Below are 26,551 nucleotides of genomic sequence, written 5' to 3' on the forward strand. Positions count from 1 at the left end.
CTCTGAGTAAATGATTTGAAGAGTGAGGATTTAGAAGACCAGGTGTTATTTTTTTTAGAAAAATAAGGTTTTGTTATAAAAATAAATGAAATCTATATTTTATCATTTCAATTCAGGCCCTAAGCATACACAGTAGTTACCTTTCATAAAACGTTCTTGCAATAATGCTATTGCACTGGGCTTTGTAATGAAGCTTTGATTTGCATCGCTATTCTGAGAACTTTCTGACAATGGTAAGGTAATATTAGGAAGGCAGAGGAAATGAAATGAAATGAGGGTAATGTATGTCCATTGTGAAAAATGTTAAGTTGCCAAGGCAATGTCATATCAATAATATTTTCATAAATTAAATTAAGATACATGGGGCAAATAAATATTGCATTTCTCTTTATTATCACTTCAAATATGTGAGGGCAACTACTAGGATTAAAACCAGAAATTAGACATAAAGCATCTCAGCTGAAATGAGAGATGTGCTATTCGTTGGTTCAACCTGATGTGCTCTCAAGATTCTTGTCACGTTTGTTCCAGTCTTTCAATCTCTCCCCCTCAGTATACTCTAGCAGTCCCTCTGCTGTCCTCCTCTCTCATACTCTGTTTCTTGAGACAGAATTTCTGTTGAGAATTAGTAGGAGAGTCAGTATAATTCCATTAAGCATCACTTTCATACTCCACAACCAACCTTCTAGTTTTAAATTCTGTTCTTTTAAATCAAGCTGGTTTTCCTACTTTTTTCTCTCCTGCTTCCTACCTGTCTCATCCCCTCCCTTCCTAATTCACCACCTCACTCCCTTGCCCTGTCTTCCTCCCCTTTGCTCCCTCTTCTCCTCTGTAGTATACACGCACACACATATACACACAGAGAGAAAGTATACACACACGTACACAAAAAGTATACACACACATATATACAGCAAGAGAAAATAATATAAGTGCGAAGTATGGATTTAATCCAAAGTTTGTTACACTGGGAAAGTGAGGATGAAGAAAGCTGAAGGTGGTTGGTATGAAAGAATTTGAGTCCTCATATTCCATTATTAGGAAGACAAAATATGATGTCCCAAATTGAGAAATAAGTATTAAAAGGGCACAAGTTTTCTATTTAAAAATAGAGAGGTCAGCACCAGAAGAAACAACCAAAAGAATTGTGAATAATTGTCTAGAGACTAGAAATTAGAACTGTGGCTACTCTTTTTCATCAAGCCTTTGAGATAGTACTGAACTTCTTAAGGTTTGTATACTTTTATTGATAAAATTTAAAAAATTCGACAAAAAGGAATGGATTAAGAGATGCAAGGCAAACAGAAAGAGTATTGATATTTATATGGTGAAGGTAATGTAGGTTTAAAAATACAAAGTATAAAAAAGCAGAATGTTAGCTAATAAAAGGTAAAATTAATACCCCCCACCAAAAATAAAAAACAACTTAATGATTTTGATCTTGTGTGTATCAAAAAACATATCATGTTTTAAAATTATTGTCTTTTATTACAATAATTTTGGGGGTACAGGTGGTTTTTGATTACATAGATAAGTCCTTTAATGGTGATTTTTGAAATTTTAGCACAACCATCACTTGAGCAGTGTACACTGCACTCAATGTGTAGTCTGTTGTCTCTCACCCTCCTCCTAACTTCCCCGCACTGAGCCCCTGAAGTTCATTATATTAGTCTTATGCCTTTGCATCATCATAGCTTAGCTCCCATTTAGAAGTGAGAACATATGATATTTGGTTTTCCATTCCTGAGTTACTTCACTTAGAATGATGCCCTCCAGCTCCATCCAGGTTGCTGCAAATGACATTATTTCATTCCTTTTTTATGGCTGAGTAGTATTCCATGGTGTATATATACCACATTGTTTTTATCCACTCATTGGTCAATGGACACTTTAGGTTGGTTCCATATCTTTGCAGTTGCAAATTGTGCTGCTATAAACGTGTGTATATGTGTCTTTTTCATGTAATGATTTAGTTTCCTTTGGGTAGATACTAAGTAGTGAGATTGCTGGATTAAATGGTAGATCTACTTTTGTATCCTTAAGAAATCTCCATGCTATTTTCCATAGTTGTACTAATTTACATTTCCACCAGCAGTGTAAAAGCATCCCCTTTTCACTGTATCCACACCAACATCTATTGTTTTTTGACTTTTTAATAATGGCCATTCTTGCAGAAGTAAGGTGGAATCTCATAGTGGTTTTAATTTTTGCATTTCTCTGATGATTAGTGATGTTGAGCATTTTTTCATATGTTTATTGGCTGTTTGTATATCTTTTTTTGAGAAATCTCTATTCATGTCCTTTGCCCACTTTTTGATGGGATTATTTGTTTTCTTCTTGCTGATTTGTCTGAGTTCCTTGTAGATTCTGCCTTCTACTCCTTTGTCAGATGCATAGTTTGCGAATATTTTCTCCAGCTCCATGGGTTGTCTGTTTACTCTGCTGATTGTTTATTTTGCTGTGCAGAAGCTTTTTAGTTTTATTAGGTCCCACTTATTTATTTATTTATTTATTTGTTACATTTGCTTTTGGGATCTTAGTTATGAATTCTTTGTCTAAACCAATGTCCAGAAGCATTTTCCGACATTATCTTCTAGAATTTTTATGGTTTTATGTCTTAGATTTAAGTATTTGATTCACCTAATATTGTTAGGCTTTGTGTTCTAACCCGAATCTCATCTTGAATTCTAATCCCCATAATCCCCACGTGTTGAGGGTGGGACCTGGTGATTGGATCATGGAGGCAGTCTCCCTCATGCTGTTCTCATGATAGTGAGTGAGTTCTTGTGAAATCTGATGGTTTTATAAGCATCTGGTATTTCCTCTGCTTGCTCTTCTCCTTCCTGCCACCTTGTGAAGAAGGTGCCTGCTTCCCCTTCACCTTCCACCGTGATTGTAAGTTTTCTGGGGCCCTCACCAGCCATGCTGAACTGTGATTCAATTAAACCTCTTTCCTTTATGCATTACCCAGTCTCAAGCAGTTCTTTATAGGAGTGTGAAAATGGACTAATACACCATCTTGAGTTTATTTTTGGATAGGATGAGAGATGGCGATCCAGATTCATTCTTCTACATGTGGCTTGCCAGTTTTCCCAGTACCATTTATTGAATAGGGTGTCTTTTCCCCAATTTATGTTTTTGTATGCTTTACTGGCTGTAAGTTTTTGGCTTTATTTCTGGATTCTCTATTCTGTTCCACTGGTCTATGTGCCTGTTTTTATACCACTACCATGCTGTTTTGGTGAGTATAGCCTTGTAGTGTAATTGGAAGTCAGATAATGACTTCAGATTTGGATGCCTCCAGATTTGTTCTTTTGACTTAGTATTGCTTCGGCTATGTGAGCTCTTTTTTGGTTCTATGTAACTTTTAGGGTTGTTTTTCTAGTTCTGTGAAGAATGATGCTGGCATTTTGATGGGAATTGCATTGAATCTGTAGATTGCTTTGGGCAGTATGATCTCATTTTTACCATATTGATTCTCTCATCCATGAACATGGGATGTTATTCCATTTGTTTCAATGAAATCTATGATTTTTTTTAGAAGTGTTTAATTGTTTTCCTTGTAGATATCTTTTACTCCTTGGTTAAATATATTCCTGGGTATTTTATATTTTTGGAGCTGTTGCAAAAAAGATTGAGTTCCTGGTTTGATTCTCAGCTTGGTTGTTGTTGGTGTATAGCAGTATAGCACTTTTTTTTTTTTTTTTGATACATGAGAAGAGCTTCAACAACAAAAACAAAAACTAAAAGAAAAGTGGAAGAAAGAATGGTGCCTCTTTAAACCATTGCTGATCCTAGATTTTTTTTAAGGGGTGAGATTTGGTTCCACATTTGGTGGCATATCATAGTGTGTCAGGAAAAAATTTTCTTATCCAACTTGGGGCATGTTTTTCTGGAAGTTGAGCTTTAAATAATGCATAGTCTTGATAAAGGATTGCCACACTGTTTTACAGGCACAAAGAATCTTTTTTTTTTCATTGAAAGGAGTAGACTTTTCACTTAAAAACCAACTCTTCTAATAGGAAGGTTTTAGGCTTCCTTTAACATAACTATTTTATTGAACTGATGAATTTCCCTTCTGTACTTTCAAAACAAATTTGTTTTCCTTTAAATGGAAAAAAAAATGTGCCTTTCACTGCCCTGAACAACGTTGACCTTTGACATTAATATAATACTTAAGAAATGTATTTTAGCCCATTTCTTCCTTTCTGCCTTCCACTTGATTGCTCTACTATTAGATTTATAATGCTGAACAATAAATGCAATTCAGCTTTATGTATCTCTAGACTAAATAAACTGAGAGATAAAACAGAGATAGAAAACCTAACAATCTTTAAGTATAGAACAGGGCAAAAAGTCTTTCTCTAGTAAATCAATTAAAGACTTGATAGGATAGATGTTAGGAGAAGTTAGAATATTTGTTTATGATAATATTCTACATACATTATTTCATGTGATGGATATAACAGTCCTCATTTTAGAGATGACAATCTGTGTGTCAAAGAGGCTAAGTGATTTCCAAGATATTGCAGCTTCAGAGTAGCCTACACAGATAAGTTACAGTCAACAATCAAGTACATGAGAAGAGTCTCAGAAATGAAAATTACCATCCAAGCTACACTGTGACTAATCATAATAAAATAGGAATTAAGAGGGAAAAATAAACTTTACAAATATTAAGTGAAATAAAAGATAGTGCCCGGCATGTAGTAAGGGTACAAATATTTGCTAAATGTATTTATATGAAGCAAATTAAACAAATTTTTGCAATACCTTATTTTTGTATTATATGATTAATTCTACTTTGTAACTTTTTTAAGGAAATTGAGACATTTGGGATATTTATAGTAACTAAAATAACATAAAATTGGTATCATCTGAATATTTAACATTCTGAGCTGACTAGAGGTTGAAATGTTTTGTGAAAAATTCCAAGATATTTTCTAGAAAAAATTAATTGATATTGAGTCTTAGAGTATATTGAGTAGAGAAAAACATACCAAGAAAGTATATTAATCACATTTCTGTTTAAAAATAGAACTTTATAGTGTACACACTGGCCGGGCACGGTGGCTCATGCCTGTAATCCCAGCACTTTGGGAGGCAGAGGCAGGTGGATTACGAGGTCAGGAGATCGAGACCATCCTGGCTAACACAGTGAAACCCCGTCTCTACTAAAAATACAAAAAATTAGCCCAGCATGGTGGCAGGCGCCTGTAGTCCCAGCTTCTCGGGAGGCTGAGGCAGGAGAATGGCGTGAACCCGGGAGGCGGAGCTTGCAGTGAGCCGAGATTGCGCCACTGCACTCCAGCCTGGGCCACAGAGCGAGACTCCGTCTCAAAAAAAAAAAAAAAAAATAGTGTTCACACCAACATATTAATAAGTTGTGCTTATGTTTTTAGTTATGGGTCATAGGTTATTGTAACATCTTTTTTGTTCCTTTTGGTTACCAGTACTTCTACTTTTCCTATGACAAGTACATATTATCTAAAAATTACCTGTTAAGTTTTTTAAAAAGTGATGGAAAGATGTGGAATTTGAATGTTGATCCGTAAATTCAGATTAAATATGTTTCACTATTTAGCCAGGCATTGTGCTAAACTCCTTACAATGGTATCTCACCTGTTCTTCACTTCAACCCATGAGGTAGATATTATTTGTTTTCATTTTATAGAGAAACAGAAAACTAAGGTGCTCTCTCTCATATTTGAAAGCTTGACTTTAGTGAACCAATATAGTAATATTTTTCCAAGCAGGCAATTTTAAACAACAATACTGTTAACAAGCTGAAAAGAAATACTGAGAGAGAGAAGGAGTGGAGAGAGTAGGGGGAGATCAGTTCCTTCATTATACTTTTTTTTGAAGTTAAGTAATTGATACATATTAATACAAATGTTTAAAATTTCCCACAGAAATACCAACATGTCCACAATATAGGCAAGCATGTCAGTTCATCAGCTGCTACTTTTCCCTGTAGCCATCCCTCCTTGCAGCCTCTGTGCATGAACTCCTCTTTCAATCTGTGTTATTTGCCCTCAAGATCTATGCACAGCTGCAATACTGAAAATTCCTTTTACCTTTCTCTTGGGCTGCATTCTCTTTATTGAGATTTCATAGTTTCTCATTTCTGGTTTAGTCCCTCATTTTCATGAAGCTGACTTCTCAGTAGCTTTCTAAGAAAGATTACATGAGAGCAAACACTTTCTGAGACCTTTTATTTCTAAGAAATTTTTCACTCTACCATCACACTTGATTTATAGTTTGGCTGCATATGTAATTCTAGGCTAGAAATCTATTTGCTTCTGAATCTTGAATCGATTGCATTGCTATTTTCTAGCCCCCAGTATTGCTTTTGAGAAGTATGCTTCTATTCTCTTTTTACATTCCAGACATGGATTTTTTTTTCTCTGTGGAAACTTTTAGCATCCTCTATTTGTCCCTAAAGTTCTGAAAATTCAGAGTGGTGTGCTTTATCAAGTCTATATATTTTCAGTGTGGTTATATATGATATTTTACCTTTGTCTTCAACATTTAATATCAGCATTTAAATCCTCTTCACATTGTCTGTTACTTCCAGGTTTTTTCTACGGATTATTTTGGCCTTTTATTTATTTATTTATTTATTATTTTTTTTTTTTTTTGAGACGGAGTCTGGCTCTGTCGCCCAGGCTGGAGTGCAGTGGCGCAATCTCAGCTCACTGCAAGCTCCGCCTCCCGGATTCACGCCATTCTCCTGCCTCAGCCTCCCGAGTAGCTGGGACTACAGGCGCCCGCCACCACGCCCGGCTAATTTTTTGTATTTTTAGTAGAGACGGGGTTTCACCATGTTAGCCAGGATGGTCTCGATCTCCTGACCTCGTGATCCGCCCGCCTCGGCCTCCCAAAGTGCTGGGATTACAGGCGTGAGCCACCGCGCCCGGCCTTGGCCTTTTATTTTAAAGGGTTTCCTCATTTGTCTGTTATCCTCAGCTGTATGTTTATATTTAAGAAGGATCCCCTTAAAAAGCTGATTGTAACTCTCTGGTGTATGGGGTTTAGTGGTGGAAGGTATCCCCTAAGCTGGTAGCACCATTAGGCTAATTGGATAGAGATCCTGCCTATTCACTCTTGGCTGGTAGATGTTGTTATCTACTGGCCGTGTATTGATTATCTGCAGATTATATATAACTTAGCAGCTTAAAATGACAAACATTTATTACCTCATACAGATGATTACTGTCGGGAATGCAGGAATGGCTTAGCTTGGTGATTCTGGCTCGGGGTTTCCCAAGAGTCTGTAGCCAAGCTGTCATCTCAAGGATGGGTCAGAGGGCTCACTCCTCAGCTCACATGTGTGGGTGCTGGCAGTCCTAATTTCCTCAGGTTGTCAGTATGTCCCTAGGGCTGCTTGGGACATGGCAGCTGCATCCCCTCAGAACAAGTGACTCGAGAGAGAAATTAAGGGGGGCATGCTCTAAAGACAGAAGTGCAGTTTTATAACCTAATCTCAGAATTGACATACCAGTACTTCTTTCTGTCATATTTTATTCATCGCACAGACCAACCTTGGTGCACTGTAGGAAGGAACTACATAGTGTAAATCCAGGCAGTGGGGCTTGCTAGGTGGCCGTCTTGGAGACAGGCTGCCATGGACTTCTTTTCTCAATTATTTTCCGCAGAGAAAGACTCCTCTCCGTGCGCCTTACCTGAAGATTTAAGCCTGGGTGACAGTGTTTAGGGAACCTAGCTTGGGAATAAAGAAGGGGTCTCACCATTCACTATTTGACTCTTGCTTAGTTTTCTGGTTTTTTTTTTTTTACAACCATGCATCACACTCAGCCTCTGCAATTATGCCTGGCATCATTTAGATCAGAATTGGTCAGCCTACCCAGAAAATGCAACTCTGATTTGTACAAGGAGGAGAGAAGAGAACGGGCAGTCTCTGGAGCACAGACTGAGGAATGGAAATGGGTCAAGGCCTCGTTGGGCATTTTACAGGCTTTCTACCCATCCTCTTGCCATCAGCCCCACCCTGGCCTTTTAAAGCAGCTGCTTTCCCCAATTCCTGAGCTTTCCTGGGTCCCTGCAACTTGATTGGCCTCCCTACCTCTGTAGGATGTCAGGTCTCAGCTCTCTCTCTTCTGGAGAGAGAATTACCACTGATCCTGGTCCTTATGTTTTCACTTCCCATCTTCCAACATTTTGTTAACATCACTCATCTCCACTCATTTTCTCTCTGGTTTTCTTCATATTTGTGAGTTTTACCTATTTTACTATTTCACTGTCTTTGTGGTAGTTTTAGGATGGTTGAATTTCTGTATTTAGCCTGCCATTAAGTATATATTTCCATTTTCCTGCTTGTATAATTTCCAGTACATATCCTGATAGATAGTATTTCCTACAAAATTTACTTTTAGAGGAAAAATTCAAAATGTTAGCAGACTAATCAGCTTATCCTGCCCAAAGCTTTTGAGATGAGAATAGAATGGATTTTGCTTTCCATGACTCTTTTGATTTCTGGCTGCTTTAGAATGTAGATTTATAAGAAAAGAAGAGTAGGTGAAAATGGTCAGTAGTATACTGTCTAGGGAATGAGCTTAGAATTCTGAGGATTTTAGATTTCTCTTGGACTGTTGCTTAAAAGTACCACTCACAGCAAACACTTGATAGCTTAACGCATACAACTGCATTAAAGAGATAGTGTTTTAACTGCACGTATAACTTAACTATTTCTGTATTTATCTTCAGTTTTCAGTGTTTCAACCTGCCTGTTTCTTACATTGTTGGAATCATGGAAAGAAAGCTATAAACAAGTTGGAAGTATTTATTACAGTACCTCAAGGTGAAACCACTAAAGTCCTTCTGTGGGTAATTTATTATACTGCGAGATCTCAGACACATGAGAAACTGTCCTGAACTCCCAAATGAAAGCACTTCCAAAATACAGCATTTCTAAAACGAGTAACCTTTAACTTGTCTAGCATAAGCAGAAGAATAAGATATGTTTAAAGTTTTCATGTTTTTGCTGATAGACTTAAAATCTACGTAGCGTTTCCTAGATTCTGACTTTGACTTGCTCACACGCTGTCCCTACCCATGCAAGCTAGAATCCTTCCTCTCCCTTCTTGATTTCAACATGAGTTTAGAACCAAAGGAACTTTTACTTGGTCCGGTGACAGTTTCCCGTCTGAGACTTCCCCACGCAGGCACAGAGCCATGGCCCCTGGGCTGTTTTTATTTGCTCTAATTCAAATGCCAATTCTAATTTGCTTTCTACAGTGCTCTTTTGTTCGTCTGTCTTCTTCTAGTATTTATAATTGATAACTGTAGTTTAATTATTCAAAATCATTATTTTTAGATGTTTAAAATTGTTTTTTTTCCCTTCAGACTTGTATATAAATGTCATTATCTCCTGAGAAGTGGTATAATTTTCAGAAGCAGAGAATACATTATCTTCTCTTGTATCCAGTGGTGTAGTGTCTGTCGGGGTTCCCAACCTCTACACTATTGATGCTTTAGGCTGGCTGCACCTTTGTTGTGGAGAGGCTTTCCTGTACGTTGGGTGTCATAGGGTGCTCAGCAGTGTCCTTGGCCTCTGTCATTAGATACTAATAACATGCCCACTTCACAAATTTAATCTTTCTGTAAGACTCAGAAATACATAGGAAGAGAAACAAAAGCAAAAAACCAGTATCGACTGCTTCTTGAGGGCTCACTGCCTGCTGTGAAGCAGCATCTGCAGGTCTGTGGTCAGCGCTGGAGGATGAAAACCATTTTAAATGAGCAACTGTGGCGGGTTCACAGGGTCAAAGGGCAGAGTTCCTGTTGGGATGTGGGAAAAGATGTGATCTCTACTATCTCAGTGGCAATTCCACAGCCAGCGGAAGTAAGCAATGGAACAATTTAGACCATTTGAGAACCAAGATGTCACCCTACTGTGAAATCTGCAGACAGAGAAGGCATTTCATCTGTATTTTTACCTTCAATCCTTGTCTGTGTCTATAAGTTCACATTGCCGACAGCCCACCTGCCAGCTCTGCTACCAGAATTGCCTTGCTAACCAGCTTTACTCCTGGAATTTAGGAAAGTCTGAGAAAAGTCTTCATCTATTCATATTGGAATGCTGGTACTTTAAATTCAATGAAAGTAAGAGTAGAACCATGTATTCAATAAAAATAAAAATAGCTTTATTTGCATGCTGTCACTAGTATCAACCTAACTTTTTATGTCCTTTTCAAGTAAGTCAGTGAAAACCAGAAATTTCCTGACAGCTGGCCTTGGACCGTGGCTGCTTTAACCTCTCTGCAGGGGCAAGTACATTTCTGTCATTCTGCATTTGTGATCCTGAGGTCTGACTGTCACATGTACAGTTATTGGCATCCACAGGGTAGAACTTCTTTCTTATCTATAGTTCCCAGGTACAGAGCAGGAAAGGAGAGCTGCAACCAAGGGGTGATATCTAATTCACAACTGGGATGCCCCAGTGTGTGTGCCGAGGAGAAGGTACCTGAGTAATGTTATTCATTAACATTTATTTCTGGGCTTTGGCCAATTGGTCTTCCTGTAGGGTTATTTGGCATGTTCTAATAAAATGTGCCTATGATTGAGATTATCTTGGATTAAGAAAATAACTTATTCAACAGGTATTTAATGAGCATCTCTTCTGTGTTGAGCACTGTGCTAGAGAGTATAGCACAGAACAGGCCAGATACAGCTCTGGTGCACCTTGTAGTCTAGTCTAGGAGAGGTAGAATTGAACACACATGTAACTGCAAACTTTGAGAAGTGCTACAAAGGCAAGAGTATTCAGGAAACCCAATTTAATTAGAGTCAGAGAAGATTTCTGTAAAGAAGTGAAATTTAAGCTGAGGACATTTAAGGCAGAAGGAATGTAACTGTCATAGGCCTGTACTGTAGGCTGCAAAGATCAACTTCTCCATGTCTCATGAATAGTTAATTATGTATATTTCTTATTTTAGCACCTCACATTATGCAGTTGACTGTCGAACAATGTGAGAGTTAGGGGTACAGAGCCCACATACAGTTGAAAATCTGAATATAACTTGCAGCTCCCCAAAAAACTTAACTACTAATACCTATTGTTGACCAGAAGCCTTACCAATAACATAAACAGTTGATTAACACCTATTTTGTATGTTATATGTATTATGTATACAATATGTATTTTTATGTATTCTTACAATAAAGTAAGCTAGAGGAAAGAAAAAATTATCAAGGAAATCATAAGGAAGAGAAAATATATTTACTATTCATTAAATGGAAGTAGATCAATATAAAGGTCTTCATCTTCATCATCTGCCTGTTGAGTAGATGGAGGAAGAGAAGGGGTTGGTCTCGCTCTCTCAGGGGTGGCAGAGGTGAAAGAAAATCCATGTATAAGTGAACCTGCGCAGCTCGAACCTGTGTTGTTCAAGGGTCAACCATACTGACATGTTTACATGTCTTTCTCCTTGGCAAGATGCAGACCAAGTTCCTAGAAGATAGGGATGATGTGTTATTCATATAGGTATAACCCAGTCTTGAGCTTCACAACAAACAGGTATTGGATGATAGTTGGGGAATTGAGTGAGTGAACTAATGAAATGAATGAATCAATGAATGAGTAAATTGGAGGATGTAATAAAGGTGGTTGACATCTGCTTTGTCCTCCGTATACATACTTTCTTACTCTAGATACTGAGAATCTCTTCTGTCAGTCATCTTGTGCAGTGCTGTTTCTTTCTTACTTAGTTTTGAACAATTGGCCCTATTTGACTTTGCATGCCCAGGCCTCAGCACCTTGCCTGGCACACAGCTGTTCAATGAGTTATGAGTGAAAGAATGAAAGAATGGGTTTATTTTCCTGATCGTGAGCCTTATTATGTAAGCTTGCTTGCTGATGTCTGAAACCTGCAGCCTTGCCTGCCTACCTAGACCGTTTCTGCACTCCACCTGAGGCCACCACTCCCAACAGTTACACTGAAGTTAATTTGCCTGGAAATGCAAAATGGGAAAAATTGGTTTTGTCTCTCCAAAATAAATCTCAAAACTGTCTCTTTGTCTGCCTAGGCCAAACCACTATCATCTCTGTCTAGCACTACAACAATAATCTCTTCTTTTGTCTCTCTGCAATCTGTTTTCCACAAAGCAGCTTAAATTTATATTTTAAAATATAAAAGGCAAATATAAAATATAAATGTAGGATTTAAAGTATTCTCTAAGTCAGACTGTGGGACTTACCTGCTGGGAACTGTAATGGCCTCCTCTAGCACATAGAATGAAATGTAAACCCTTCTGCACCTGCAAAACCTATCTTTTTTGACCCCGCCTACCTCTGTTGGCTCATTTTGTGCTCTTTTTCCCTTTGTTCTTCGTGCTCCAGCCACCCTGGCCTTCTTCACGTACCTTCACGTGTCTTTCACTTACCCAACTCTCATTCCCTTCGTGAGGAACCTGCCCAGAGGAGACACTCAGGAACTCTTTGGACACATGCATGGCTTTTTAGTCCACTGATTTTTAAGTATGACTTTACCCATAGGATCATTTCTTTCCAAGGAAACGTTAAGCAGAACCTCAACACATAAAGCAAATGAAAGTAGGGGTACTCTGATTCCCATGGAAACGAGGATCCCAGGAACCTCCGGTCCTAAGGCTTCTTCTGAAAATATAGGTTTCCAGAGATGATGGTTTGCAAGGCATTGCTCAGGTCCAGTAGTGCCTGTCTGACTTCTGTGTTTACTTTGACTGGCCTCTTTGAACTTGGACCACTGTCCTTTTAGGCATTTAGAAATTCCTTCCTACTCAACTGAACTCCTGATTCTCAATTCTTAGCCTACTGTCTTGAATGGCCACACATTCTGCTCTTAAAATGTTAAAACAGTCTAGATGGGAAGATGGATGGGTAAAAAAGTTAAATAAAACATGTATATGGTTAACTTCCAGATAGTTCCTCTAAGCACCAAAAGAGTCCAGAGAAGCAAGAGTTTAAGGGTGGGGGCTACAGAGATACTGGAATAATCCATGGAAGTGTCTAGATTTGAGAAAGGTCTTTGAAAATAGTAGGAAATAGTGAGAAATGATGCAGATAGTCTACTATGCATTATGGTTTGACGAAAAGCATAAAGGGAATGAGACAGTTTGGGTAATAGAGGGGGAGCCATATCAACAAAGCATGTGAAGGAGTGTCTGGCCTGTAGATATGTAATGTAAGGTCACAAATGCTTAGGGGAGTTGGACCAGTGCCATAACACAGAACGTTATACCCTCACTAACAAATGTGAACATAGTAGTTACTGTTGCCATAAATATCATGTCCTCAGAAAAATATGTAATTCAGTGAGCAAAAATTTATTTTAATTACATTCCAGCTCTTGCTTCGGAAGATCCACCTGGTTATTTTGCTGAGCCTCAGTTGCCCCCCCCTCCCCATTCCTTTTCTGGTCGAGGACATGATGGCAGATGGCAAAACTCATCTATTATAGTTATTTCTTTACTGTTTACAGAGTAACCATTCCCTGACCTCAAATTCTGAGGTCATCGTATCAAAGCCTCCTATGCACTCATTGTTTTCTACTTCTGAGAACATCTGCCCAGCCTGGATGGCTCTCTTTTGTATAACATCCCAGCATTGTCTGGCTTTGCTCACTGGTCACAGCCAGGGCTCTCATGCTCATCTAGTCCTTCCCTCACCTTCACGCATGTCAATGACTTGCTTAATTACTTAATTTCTGCTTAATTTTTTGATAGCCTGAATGAAATGGTCCTATCCTCTTCCCGAATCATCCTATGTAGGTACTCTCCAAATCCTGGCCTTGTCACTGGGTGACTGGCAGAAAGATAGGACCATTGACAGAACAGTGAGGTCAAGGGGGAGCTGACAAGAGGGAAAAGATAAGTTAATTTACAACACAATTAGTGTAAGCAGAGGTGATGTTTAGGTGGTTACAGATAAGGAACTAGAACTCTAGTTTGAAAATCTGTGTTTTTAAATAACACTGGAAGATAAAGTTCATTCCTCAGGTATTCATTCCTTAAATGTAAACATATGCTGTTGCCAGGCACTGTGCTAAACACTGTGAGTATAAAAGTGAGTTCTCACTTTAATGCCTTTAAGGCATTCACTCTCTGGTGTGAGACACAGGTGTGATATAGCTGTATAATATGTCTACATATTTACCTATAGCATAATCTTTCCGTATAATACTCAGATCATTAAATCGGGAAAGAAGGAAGGAAGTCTAAAAGTGAGTACTCACTTTAATGCCTTTAAGGCATTCACACCCTGGTGTAATAAACAGATATATCTGTATAATTTTATTGTATCTACTTATTTACCTTTAGCATAATTGTTTTCATGTAATATCCAGAACATGAAATGTGATCATGAAATCTGAGAAGAAGGAAGGAAGTTAGGAGACCAACATTCTGCCACTTAGTAGCCCTATGACTATAGCAACCCTTCTGAACCTCAGTTTTCTGATCTGCAAATAAGAGCATTGGACTAGATGAAGTGTTTTCAGTTGATCTCTTGTGAAATCAGATGCTTTTCCAAGGATTCCAGAAACATTTGATTTCAAATGCTTTTTTAAAGTGTGATGAAAATAACTCATGCACTTAAATGCATTATGTACCAAAATTTGCCTCATCAGGAGAGCCTCATTTTTCTTGACCCAAGGTTACAATTACACCTTATAAGTTTGGACAAAAGGTTACAAATTTGATTTAGCAGTATAAGTAAAAAAAAAAAAGCACGCTGATTAATAAAATATGCTTTTTGTTTCTTTCACCTATAGTTGTTTCATGCAATATTTGCTTGGCCCAATGAGTTTTGCTGTTAAAGACATTGCCATCACCAGCCCTCATCTGCAACATCTACTTCTAGCTCTAAGCAGCTAAGATTTTTGTAACTCATATAATAAAGTTGATTTATACTTAAATTTATCAGATTGGGTGGTTCTTTTTGACTTAACAGCTTATTGATGTATAATTCATAACATATTGTTCACCTACTTAAGGTGTACAATTAATTGGTTTTTAGCATATGTACATAGTTTTGCAGCCATCATCATCAATTTTAGAACATTTGAACGATGCCAGAAAGAAACCCTGTACTTCTTAGCAATACTCCCCAATTTCCCTACTTTCCAGCCCAACCTTAGGCCACCACTAATCTACTTTCTGTCTTGATAGATTTGCCTAATATGAACATTTCATGTAAATGAAATCATGTAATACTGTATATGGTGTGTTGTGACTGCCTTTTCCCGCCTAGCATGTTTTCAAGGTTCATCCATGCTGTAGCAAGTATCAGTACTTTATTTTTTTTACTGCCAAATAATATTTCATTTTATGGATATACCAAATTTTATTTGTTCATTTATCAGTTGATGGACACTTTTGTTGTGAGCACTCTTTAGTTATTATGAATAGTGATGCTGTGAACATTTTGTACCAGTTTTTGTGTGTACACATGTTTTGATTTCTTCTGAATATATACCTAGGAGTGGAATGGCTGGGGCCACATGATACCTCTGTGGTTAATTATTTGAGGAACCACCAGGCTGTTACCCAAACCTGTGGCACCACTTTACATTCCCACCAGCAGTGTATGGTCCCAGTTTCTCCACATCCTCACCAACACTTGTTATGATGTCTTTTTTCTTATAGCCATCCTAGTGGGTGTAAAGTGGTATTCACTGTAGTTTTGATTTTCATTTCTCTGAAGGTAGAATGGATGGTTTTTGAAAGAAAAGTTTCAGGACAACAAAGGCGGAAACTTTGTTTCAGAGTTACAGAAAGGAGAAAAAGATATTAGGGATGGAAACATATAAGTCAAAGTTGGTTAGAGAACTGTCTGAGAGAATAGGGCATGGCAGAGGAAATCTCCAGAGAGCTCATTTGTCCAGATTATAGCCATGACACAAGCTTAATGGCAATAAAGTTATAGTCCCCAGAAGAAAGGCAGGGGTGTGTTTGTGTGTAGCTAACTCTCACACACCCAGTTTTTCCAGCACAAAGCTGTTGCCGCTTTCTACTCTGAGTGGATTGGGGATATTCACTCTTACTCCCCACCTATATCCCAACCCTACAGGCCACGGTCTTTTCTGTCACCATGTCACTGATTTTATAGTTCCCTTCACTTAGGATGACTTCTTTATTCTTCCAAATCTCATCCTTAAGACTTGGGGACATCAGGCCTACCTGCTTGGAGCAACCTCTCTGACCTCTTGGATGATGTTAACATCCTTTTTATCCCTTGTGTGGCATTTAAAGAGGTTTGCATCACACAGCTTGGTACTTAGTGATACAGTTATCTTGTATCATTCACATTATTTTATATGTGGTTTCAAGTATCCCAGTGGGTTCGTTGAGGGGAAGGAATAGGTTTATACAATTTGATATTGCACATAAAACTAGAAATATACTAGGTGCTTAGTGCATCTTTGTTGAGTTAAATAAAAGGGTTATTCTTCTGTTTCCATCTAAACTCTGCTTGGAATTTCATAAACACAGGCAGGTTCTCACTGGCTTTGGGAAAAAATACCCCTCTTATAAATTCATTAATACAAAGCAAGGGGAAGAGTTGATATTTTAAGTTTACATTCAGGTAAGATTACATTGAAAATTATAACATTTTGTTCAATCTGTGCTTGTTACCTACAGGACCTTGTTATATGTAGGAAAATTATCTTTGAAACCTCTGTGTGTTGTTGAAATCAGATGGCTAATATTGACCCAAGCTGGCATCTCCCCCACTTCACATTGGGGATCCTGTTGACTTGTCCTCAAGGCTAGCCTTTTGGACCACTATACTGCACTTCTGTCCTTAAGCTCTCAATGTGAAATCAGAGACAGGCAAAGTCAAGCAAACAAGGCAAAGGTTAATACGAGCAGGCTAATAGTCAACAGATGGGAGTCTTCAGCCTGAGTGAGATCCCGCTAGAGGCCTTCCCTTCAGAGACCCAAGACCAGTTGAACTGGAAATTTGACCAGGAAGGGACTCCCTAAGAGACCTTGCCTCTGAGCATGTCAGCTGAAAAGATGGCAGAGTTCAGAGAAAGGTGGTGGGAGATGGTGGGCAGAGAAAGCACCAGTTCCTATGTACTACCTCCAAACCAGAAATTTCTAATACAGCAAATAAAGCAAATTGGAATGATTTCATGAACCTATGTAGAGGTCTGCAACTGGAAAGGATGTCCTGAAAAGCACTATTTTATATAGTTTGGTAGAAATACATCCACACTGTATGAGTCTCAATTTTAAAACTCCCTTGAGAATTAGGAAACAGATTATAAGTAGCTAGAATGTAAAATAATAATAATTTAGACATTGTTTTGGAATGATAAAGTTTATTGTACATGGTAAGCGAATTATGTATTGTAGATTTTCCTGATTCTGGGCATGCATTGGGACCACATGTTATGGTGGCTCACATTTTAGGATTGACTTCCCAACGGCTGCTCACACAGCCTCTGGAAGTGGTAACTTTGGAAGGACTGGTTACAAAGTGGAACCAGAGTATATTGCAGTTTCACAAGCAGGAGGTAATAGCATTTATTGAGCAACTATATGCTCTCTTCTCTCTCCCTCCTCTTCTCTCTCTCTCTCTCTCTCTCTATATATATATATATATATGTATAGTTAATCTTTTCAATGACCCTGTGTCTTTCTTTGGATAGAAATTTAAAATAAACTTCCATTTTAAATATGAGGAAACCAAGACTTAAGGAGGTTAAGGAATTGGGTCTAGTAATATATCAAGTCAATGGCAGAAACACAGGGAACTCAGGTCCCTTTGATTCTGTAGCACTGGTTTTATTCCTACACTTTACCCCCTCCATTGTAAGGGTACTAAAATCTTCATATGTGGTCAAACACCTTTTACTTTTATTAGGAGAAAATAGAAAAGAAAATCCAAATACTCCAAAAAATCCAATGCAAAAACTCCAAAATATCAAAAGCTACCTTTTTCAAACAAATTCAGTTTTTTATTACTCTTACTTTCATAATTTGCTCTTTTTAGTAATTATTTGCTTACTTCATTGCTTAGATTTAACAATACAAATAGATGATAAAAATCTAATGATTCAATTAGTTATATTTTAAATGGTATATTATTGTGTCACAAAAAGTAGACATGTAATACATGTCTTATCTAACATTACCTAAAACATACTGGCTTCCCTATGTAATTCTATTATGAATACTATGCCAGTATCTTCTCTAATCATTCCAATTTAAACATAGTATCTATGACTGGATTGTAACAGAAATTGGAATTTGCCAGCCAACACTGAATTGGAAATGCTTCCATTCAAATTTTCTTACAAATGATCTTTAGAAATGTATTTTAAATTTCATTCTAGCGAAACCAACTTAGAGTGAATCTTAATGGGCTAGAACAAAATAGATTTTGGATTGATTTTTCTCATAAAATATGCAAAGCCCTGTTTTTAAATAGAGTTTTTCCCCTGCAATATTGTTCTTTTTCTCTGTTTAGCAAATAATTTGTCTAAAACATTTCTTTTTCAGATTTTAGTTAGATTACAATAGAATTAATGTCTTAGAATTGCCAAGGTAGATGGAAGATGAAGAGAAAATCTGGATTCCAGACCATGCTAACTTCGAGCCAGTGTTTTGCCTGCAGCTGATCTCAAGAATTAGGTGAAAGTTTCACTATGTAACCTGTTTTGGGGCTCAACTCTTCATAATACGATCATTCATTAAGTAATATAACCATGGATAATTGTAAAAAACTGGGACACTGGGTTTTCCCCCCTTACTCCACAGGTTGACTAGGCTGACAGTATACACCAGAAAACAGGCATGCAAGGCATCCTTCTACATCTTTCTCTTTTGCTTGCCTCTTGTTAGTTACAAAGATACATACTGTGCCAGGCACTAAGCTGGTTTTAACAGCTATTTATTTAGATTGTGTGAACTGGAGCTGAACTTGAACCCAATTAATAGCAACTGAACTTGAACAAACTGATATGAAATCATTACAGGCTCAGTTCCCTGGTCCATTATCCCTGAAGAGATCATCCGACAGCACTCCAGGTGCCTTTTCTATGCCAAATCTTGGTGCAGTGCCCAATCAGAGAGTGTCGGGGGGATTAGAAGTTCGGTTGCATCGGAGTTAGCTCATTACCACATTTGTGATCGCTTTCACAGAGAGGAGAGGTGGTGATCCCACTGGGCAGGATTGCAGAGAAGGCTTTGTTTTCAACACCATCTGGCACATGGTTGGCACTCATTAACACAGCACAATGTCGATTAAAATAATAATTGTACGTGGCAGCAATGCTGCTTAGACAGGTCCCCACCTTTGGCCTTCCAGCAAAGGAAATTGAAGAAAGAGAAGGCTGAGGAGTTGCCTCTGGTAACTCTGGTCTCTGGGTTTGCATCTTTCTTCATGCCCACACCTTTTTTTTTTTTTTTTTTTTTTGGTAAAGAAGCTACTTTTTTAAATGTATGTATTTATTTTTATTTTTAGCAGCAGTAGCCCCCCACCCCCACCCACCGCCAAATCCCCCTGTTTTTTTAAACTGGGAATACCATGAGTCTGACCTTGTTCGCAGTTCCCAAGGACCCTAATTACAGAGCTCCGGCTGTAGCTGGACTCCCTATTCAATACTGCAGCCAGGAATATTTGCTGAAAGGGGATTCTATGCAGTCATATTTCTTCTGCAACTTGAATTATATATAATTAAGAGTTTTAGGCTTTTCTCTTTTAAAGGATGCATGAATGAACTCAATCATTCAGGTGCTGAGTTAAGACTACACTGCCTTTCCTTAAAAAAACAGATGTGTATTTACTTCGGCAGCTCCAGATCTTGACTCTGGTAGCATCTACTTGATTTGCTGTTTGGGGGATAGGAGTGCAGATTTTTGAAAGAAATTGTTTGAGTTTGAATCCTATTTCTACCATATACTAGGTGTGCGGTGAGGAGAAAATCCCTTAACTCTTGGTCTCCCTTTTCTTCACTGCTGCTATGGTGGTAATAGTCATCCCTAAGCTTTAGGATTTCTGTGAATATAAAGAAACATGTAATACACTAAGAATAATGCCCAGTGCAGGTTGAGCTCTTGATGTGCGTTAGCTATGATCATGTATGCCTCACCATCATTTTCTTTCTTTCTTTTTTTTTTTTTGAGATGGAGCCTCACTTCTGTCACCCAGGCTGGAGTGCAGTGGCGCGTTCTTGGCTCTCTGCTACCTCTGCCTCCTGGGTTCAAGTGATTCTCCTGCCTCAGCCTCCCAAGTAGTTGGGATTACAGGTGCACCCCCACCATACCCGGCTAATTTTTGTATTTTTAGTAGAGACGGGGTTTTGCCATGTTGGCCAAGCTGGTCTCGAACTCCTCACCTCAGGTGATCCACATGCCCCAGCCTCCCAAAGTGCTGGGATTACAGGCCTCACTGTTATTTTCTGCAAGAGTTTATTCTTTCTCCAGAATGTGCCTCATACCTATTTAAATTTTTTATTCCCAAATGATAGGATTTACTAGTTGTAGTGATGTAGGTAGTGGTTATGTGGACATTTGTCCAGATATGTTGATCAACTTTTTTTGGTAGGACACTATTATTTAATTCCTTGTCATGCTAGACCAAGGTTAGAAGAAGCCATTTGATGTGGGTAATTTCCTCATAGATCTATAATACCTTCATACCATAATAATTAATGAAGCACATCATTTGTTTCCAGAGCAGATTATGCATATCTTAAACAAAAGAAATAAGTTGTATATTTCAAGCCTATAGGTAAGCACTATAACTAATGATCATGTGGTTTTCTCTGGTTGTGGAACCATAAACAGCATGCCTTCTGGCACTGTAATGATTTGTGTTCTGTAATGCTCAGTGTAACCATGGTTTTTATTCTGTTTGCCGTTTGGTATGTGGAAAAGCCTTCAAGAAACTGGCTTTTTGCAGGAGTGTTTACATATCATTCATGCCACCAAGAGAAGATGACCGACATTTTAGATGCAGAAGAAAGATTAAATGCATTCAGTTTAACTAGCGGCACTAAAAAGGGCTGCATCTTTCTATTGTTGTTGTTTATCTTCTTTCCAGCAGTGGAATATTGAGCTTCCCCAGGCTGTGATTCAGGTATTAATGCCGATTTTAGGTCGGGCAAGAGTGTGTTCAGTCTGCGACACTTAGATAGCAAAGGCAAACTGCTCACGGCTATTAGTCAGGAGTTTCTGTATGCCAGTGATTGCATGCTTGTGACTCATAATCAGGGTGATTCACAGCAACCGTTAGATGGGCTTGCCGTGGCTATGTTTTTCGTTTGGACTGCTGTCATTGCCAAAAGTGTCAGCCTTTCTCCTACAGATCTGCCCATGTGACACATGCACAGTGCCCTTTGGTTGTGCTAAATGGCTCACCACTAACATCATGGCTAAGTTTTATTATCTTGGAGGAATTGTCTCTCACAGTGAGTCCCAATTAGACAAATAAATTTTGTGTTGTTTTCTTTCTGAAGTGTTACTCTGGGATTGTTGACAGAATTTGTGCCACAGTGTTCTCTTGGGCAGTCTGAATTCCAGATTCTCTATCTTGGTTTAACTATGCTCTCACTTGAGAATCAGCAAGGAGATGTCATGTTATCTGTTTTTCTGTATACGTGGAGCTGTATCGGTGGTCTGGGTTCCTGCTGAGCAGATACATAAATAACCACAAGTCTCTCTGGGTTTAATACCAGCCCGGTTCTGACATCCAAGGCTGACTCCTATTCCATGTTTTGCCCCAACCACCGAACATGATCCTCTGACCCCTCAACACACAGATGCCTTGTACCTGACCTAATAAGTTGAGTCAGCAACCTGTATTTCTGATTTGTCCATTAATTCTGTGTGTCCTGGTTGAGACCCACTTGCATTTCTGCATGCTTGCTTAAGCTACGCCTGTCACAACTACCTCTGTTCCTTTTTGAACTTAACAAACATTTATACAGCCCATGGTACACTAGGGTCTGAGCATGCAACTGGGAAAAGATAGATAGGATCTCTGTTCTCATGAAACTTCCCTTCTGGCTCTTAGAAGTTATACCTGTAAACAAATGCACAAGAGTCTCTCTGATGGTAACAATGCAATGAAGAAAATGAAACAGGATAAAGGAATAGAGAGCAAGTAACTATGACAGGGCTATTCTGAGAGTAGAGGGAAAGGTGGGAGAACATTCTACGCAGAGGGACCAGCTAGTACAAAGGCACTAGGGCAGTCTGGGTGAATTTGGAAAGATCGAGAGCCAAGGAGGCCAGGGTGGCTGCAGTGTAGTGGGTGGGCAGAGAAGAGCCAGATGAGAGAGTCAAGCCTGATATAGACAGTCTTTTTTTCTATTTTATTTTAAAATATTTAATTTACAAATAAAAATTGTATAAATTATACATGTACAGGGTGATGATTTGATCTGTGCATGCATTGTGTACTTATTACCACAATCAAATCAACACATTCATTATCATCCTTAGTTACCATTTGTGCATGTGTCTATATGGTGAGGGCACTTAAAAATCTTCTCATCAAATTTCAGGTAAACAACACAGTATTATTAACTATATTTAATGCTGTACATTAGATCCCCAGAATTTATCCGTCTTGTAACTGAAGGTTTATACCCTTTGACCAACTTCTCAACACTTCCTCCAACCCTTCATCCATGGCACCCATGATTCTACTGTCTGCTTCTATGATTTAAACTGTTTTAGATTCTGCATATGATTGAGATGAGATACTCTTTGTCTTTTGGTGTCTGGCTTATTTCGCTTAGCATAATGTCCTCCAAGTTTATCCATGATGTTGCAAATTGCAAAATGTTCTTCTTCTTATGGCTGAACGATATTCTCTTGTTTAGACACACCACATTTTCTTTATTCATCAGTGGACACCGAGGTTGTTATTGTAGGTGTTATTTACACCTATCTTAGTTATTGAAGTAACGCTGTAATGAACATGAGGGTGTAGATACTTCTTTGAGATATTGATTTAAACTCCTTTGGATATATGACCAAAGGTGCAATTCCTTTGGATATATGGCTGGACCATAGGGTACTTATTAATTTACACATTTTTAATTTTTTAAGGAACCTCCATACTGTTCTCTATAATGACTGCACCAATTTCCATTCCCATTGTGCACAAGGCTTCCCTTTTCTCCACAGCCTTTCCAATAGCCAGCTGCTATCTCATCTTTCTGATAATAGCCGTCCTAACAGGTATGAGGTGATATCTCATTGTGGTTTTGATTTGCATTTCTCTGATGATTAGTGATGTTGTGCACCTTTTTATATATCTGTTGGCCATTTGTATGTATTGTTTGAAAAAAATGTCTATTCATGTCCTTTGCCCATTATTAAATCTGGTTATTTGTTTTTTGATATTGAGCTGCTTGAATTTATAATATTTTTGGAGACTAATCCCTCATCAAATATACAGTTTGCAAATATTTTTTCCCAATTCATAGGTTGCCTTTTCATTTTGTGGATTTTTTTTTCCTTTGCTGTGCAGAAACTTTTTAGTTTGGTGTAGTCCTGCTTGTTTACCTTTGCTTTTGTTGCCTGTGCTTTTGGTGTCATATCCAAATATCATTGCCAAGATCAATGTAAAGGAGCTTTTTCACTGTGCTTTTTCCTAGGAATTTTACATTTTCAGATGTTACATTTAAGTCGTTAGTCTTTTTTGAGTTAATTTTTGTATATGAGGTAAGATAAGGGCCTAATTTCATTATATTGCATGTGTATATTTGGTTCACACAGCATCATTTATTGAAGAGACTGTCCTTTCCCCATTTTGCATTCTTGGCACTCTTGTCAAAGATTAGTTGACCATATATGCACAGGTTTATTTTTGTGCTCTCTGTTCTGTTCCATTGGTCAATGTGTCTTGTTTTTATGCCAATACCATACTGTTTTATTACTGTGGCTATGTAGTTTTGTAATACAGTTTAAAATCAGGATATGATGCCTCCAGCTTTGTTCTTTTTGCTCAAGATTACTTTTGGTATTTGGGGGCTTTTTGTGGTTCCATATGAATTTTAGGGTTTTTTTCTGTTTCTGTGAAAAATAGAATTGGAATTTATATAGGAATTACACTGAATCTGTGGATCACTTTGGGTAGTATGGACATTTTAACAATATTAATTTTTTAATCCGTGAATGTGAGATCTCTCTCCATTAATTTGAGTCTTCAATTTCTTTCAACAACATCTTATAGTTTTTGATGTACAGATATTTTACCTCCTCACATTAACAGAATGAAAGATAAAAATCATATGATTCTCTCAACATGTGCAGAAAAATTCAATATTCTTTCATAATTAAAAACTCTCAATAGATTATTTGACCAAATTCAACATCCTTTCATGATAACAACTCATAACAAATTAGGTATAGAATGAATTTACCTCAGCATAACAAAGGTTCTGACAAGCCCACACCTAATATAATACTCAACATGAAAAGCTGAAAGTTTTTAAGGTTAACAGGAGCAGACTCATAGTCAACAGATGGGAGTCTTCAGCCTGAGTGAGGTCCCACTAGTGGCCTTCCCTTCAGAGACCTCTAAGATCAGGAACCAGACAATGATGTCCAACTCTCACCACTTCTATTCAACATAGTCCCGTAAGTCCTAGCCAGAGCAATTAGGCAAGAAAAACAAAAGACATCCGAATTAGGAAGAAATTAAATTATCTCTGTTTGCAGATGTCATGATCTTTTACATAGAAAACCCTAAGGAAAACCCAAAGAAACTGTTAAAACTAATAAATTCAGTAATCAATTCAGTAAAGTTCAGGATATAAAAATCAATGTACAAAAGTCAGTTGTGTTTTTATACACTAACATTTAGCTATCTGAAAAGGAAGTTCAGAAAACAATTCCATTTACAATAGCATCAAAAACAGTTAAACATTTGGGAATAGATTGTAATCTGGTAGATCTTGGTTAGAGTTGGTTGGATTTTAATAGAAACGGCAAGAAACAAGAATATGAATCAGGAAAGTGCTAAAATCTGATTTATTTTGTGTCTCTGTTTCAGCCTACTTTATTTAAGTATGATCTCTAGTGCCAGGTTGCTAGCCCCATCTCAGTTTCTGACTCATATTTTTGACATCAGCTTTAAAAATGTTCACAAATATATATGCACTTAGTTTTCATTATTTTGCTGTGTCAAATACAGAACAGATTTGTTTTGGGTATCAGAGCCTTTCTCCACTATTCACCACCATCACCCTCTACTCACATCACTGTCTTTCTACAGAAGGCCGCCTTTGACTCCGAGAGACATAACCTCTTCTGCCTCTGTGGTGTCTTTGTGCCTAGTACTTACCACTTCCTTTGCTCTACTTCATCCTATAAGTGTCTTTCCCCTATGGGCTTGGAGTTCTTCGGAGGGAGTCCATTTTCTCATTCATCTAAGTTTTCCCTAGCTTCCAGCTTAGTGCTTTGAACATAGTAGGGGAAAGATGGATATATAGATGAATGGATTACGAATACCCACTAAAATGTTCAGTCTGCTATGAAGCCCTCTTCAACAGTTAGAATTATAATTCTCCCTCTTGCTCCTACAGCGCTTTCCAGTGACTGCTTGGAATCTTTAGTGGCATTGTGTTATGCATTATTATGTATCTTTAGAGCCCTTTGGGGGTCAAGGACTATGTCATAGTCATCTTTATTTCCCCAGGATTTAACACAGTTTCTAGCATTTAGCAATCTTCAGTAAGTGCCTGGACAAAAGATGTTAAACAGGACATAAAACTCCAAAAACAGAAGGGCTGTGGAAGTGTATTATCAGACAGAACCCTGGGCTAGATGTGTTTCCTTAAGGCACTTGTAATTCCTGAGAAACTTCCCAAACCAGTAGGGGGTTGCAAACCTGCTATGGAGCATCCTCCAGGAAAGCAGCTTTGGAGCTATTTTTTCCCCCAAACTCTTTTGACCATAATACAAAGCCAGAAATTGATTTTGCATTGCAAGCCAGTATATAACTGTTCTGCAAAACAAAAATGCATCTTTACTCTGTAATACAGTCCAATATCTTCTATGCCCTCTGTGGTATAGAATGCTGATCATGACCCTTTATACTGATTTTAAGACTCGTGAATAGGTTGCAGCCCACAGATTGAGAAAACCCTGTTTTTGAGGACAGAGGTAGTCCCCTGAGGTGAGCTTCAGAGGAAGAAGCATGAGCTTTACCTGGAACCCAAAATATCTCACTGTACTCTGACTGTTTGTTGAATATTTGTATAAATTTAGCAATGACCAAACGACAACCAAATAAAACAAGGCATCCTGGCCAAAAAGAATCAAGTCGTGTAGTGGAGACATCTTTGTCATTTAGAATTGAGTTGTTTGAATGCTGAAAAGTTGTTAGAGATAGGTCCACCAGCCACTTAGTTCACCATATCCAAATACAGCATTGTGAATATTTGAGGTAAATGTGTTGCTTCTGAAATGAAACTGTGGGCCCACTGAGATATAGGGAACTTAACGTTTCTTCTGCCAATATGTTGACATAAATATTGATGTTGTTAAGCATGTATGAATAGGAGAACTATTTCAGTCTTTT

At 38.0% G+C, this 26,551-nt stretch overlaps 1 protein-coding gene and 1 long non-coding RNA gene across 5 annotated transcripts in view; one reads left to right on the forward strand and one right to left on the reverse strand.

The window, feature by feature from the left end:
* The window catches only part of PARD3B (par-3 family cell polarity regulator beta), a 1,084,399-nt gene that overhangs the window by 469,040 nt on the left and 588,808 nt on the right, over nt 1–26,551 (forward strand). The gene's annotated exons all lie outside the window — the stretch shown is intronic.
* LOC129531942 (uncharacterized) lies at nt 516–25,545 on the reverse strand. The gene is made up of 3 exons (XR_008677446.2): nt 25,313–25,545; nt 11,247–11,473; nt 516–615 (listed from the first exon to the last, which is right to left on the reverse strand). It is a non-coding gene; the product is annotated as an uncharacterized lncRNA (long non-coding RNA).

This window comes from Gorilla gorilla, chromosome 11 (assembly GCF_029281585.2).
Source record: "Gorilla gorilla gorilla isolate KB3781 chromosome 11, NHGRI_mGorGor1-v2.1_pri, whole genome shotgun sequence".
In the NCBI taxonomy this organism is placed as follows: Eukaryota; Metazoa; Chordata; class Mammalia; order Primates; family Hominidae; genus Gorilla; species Gorilla gorilla.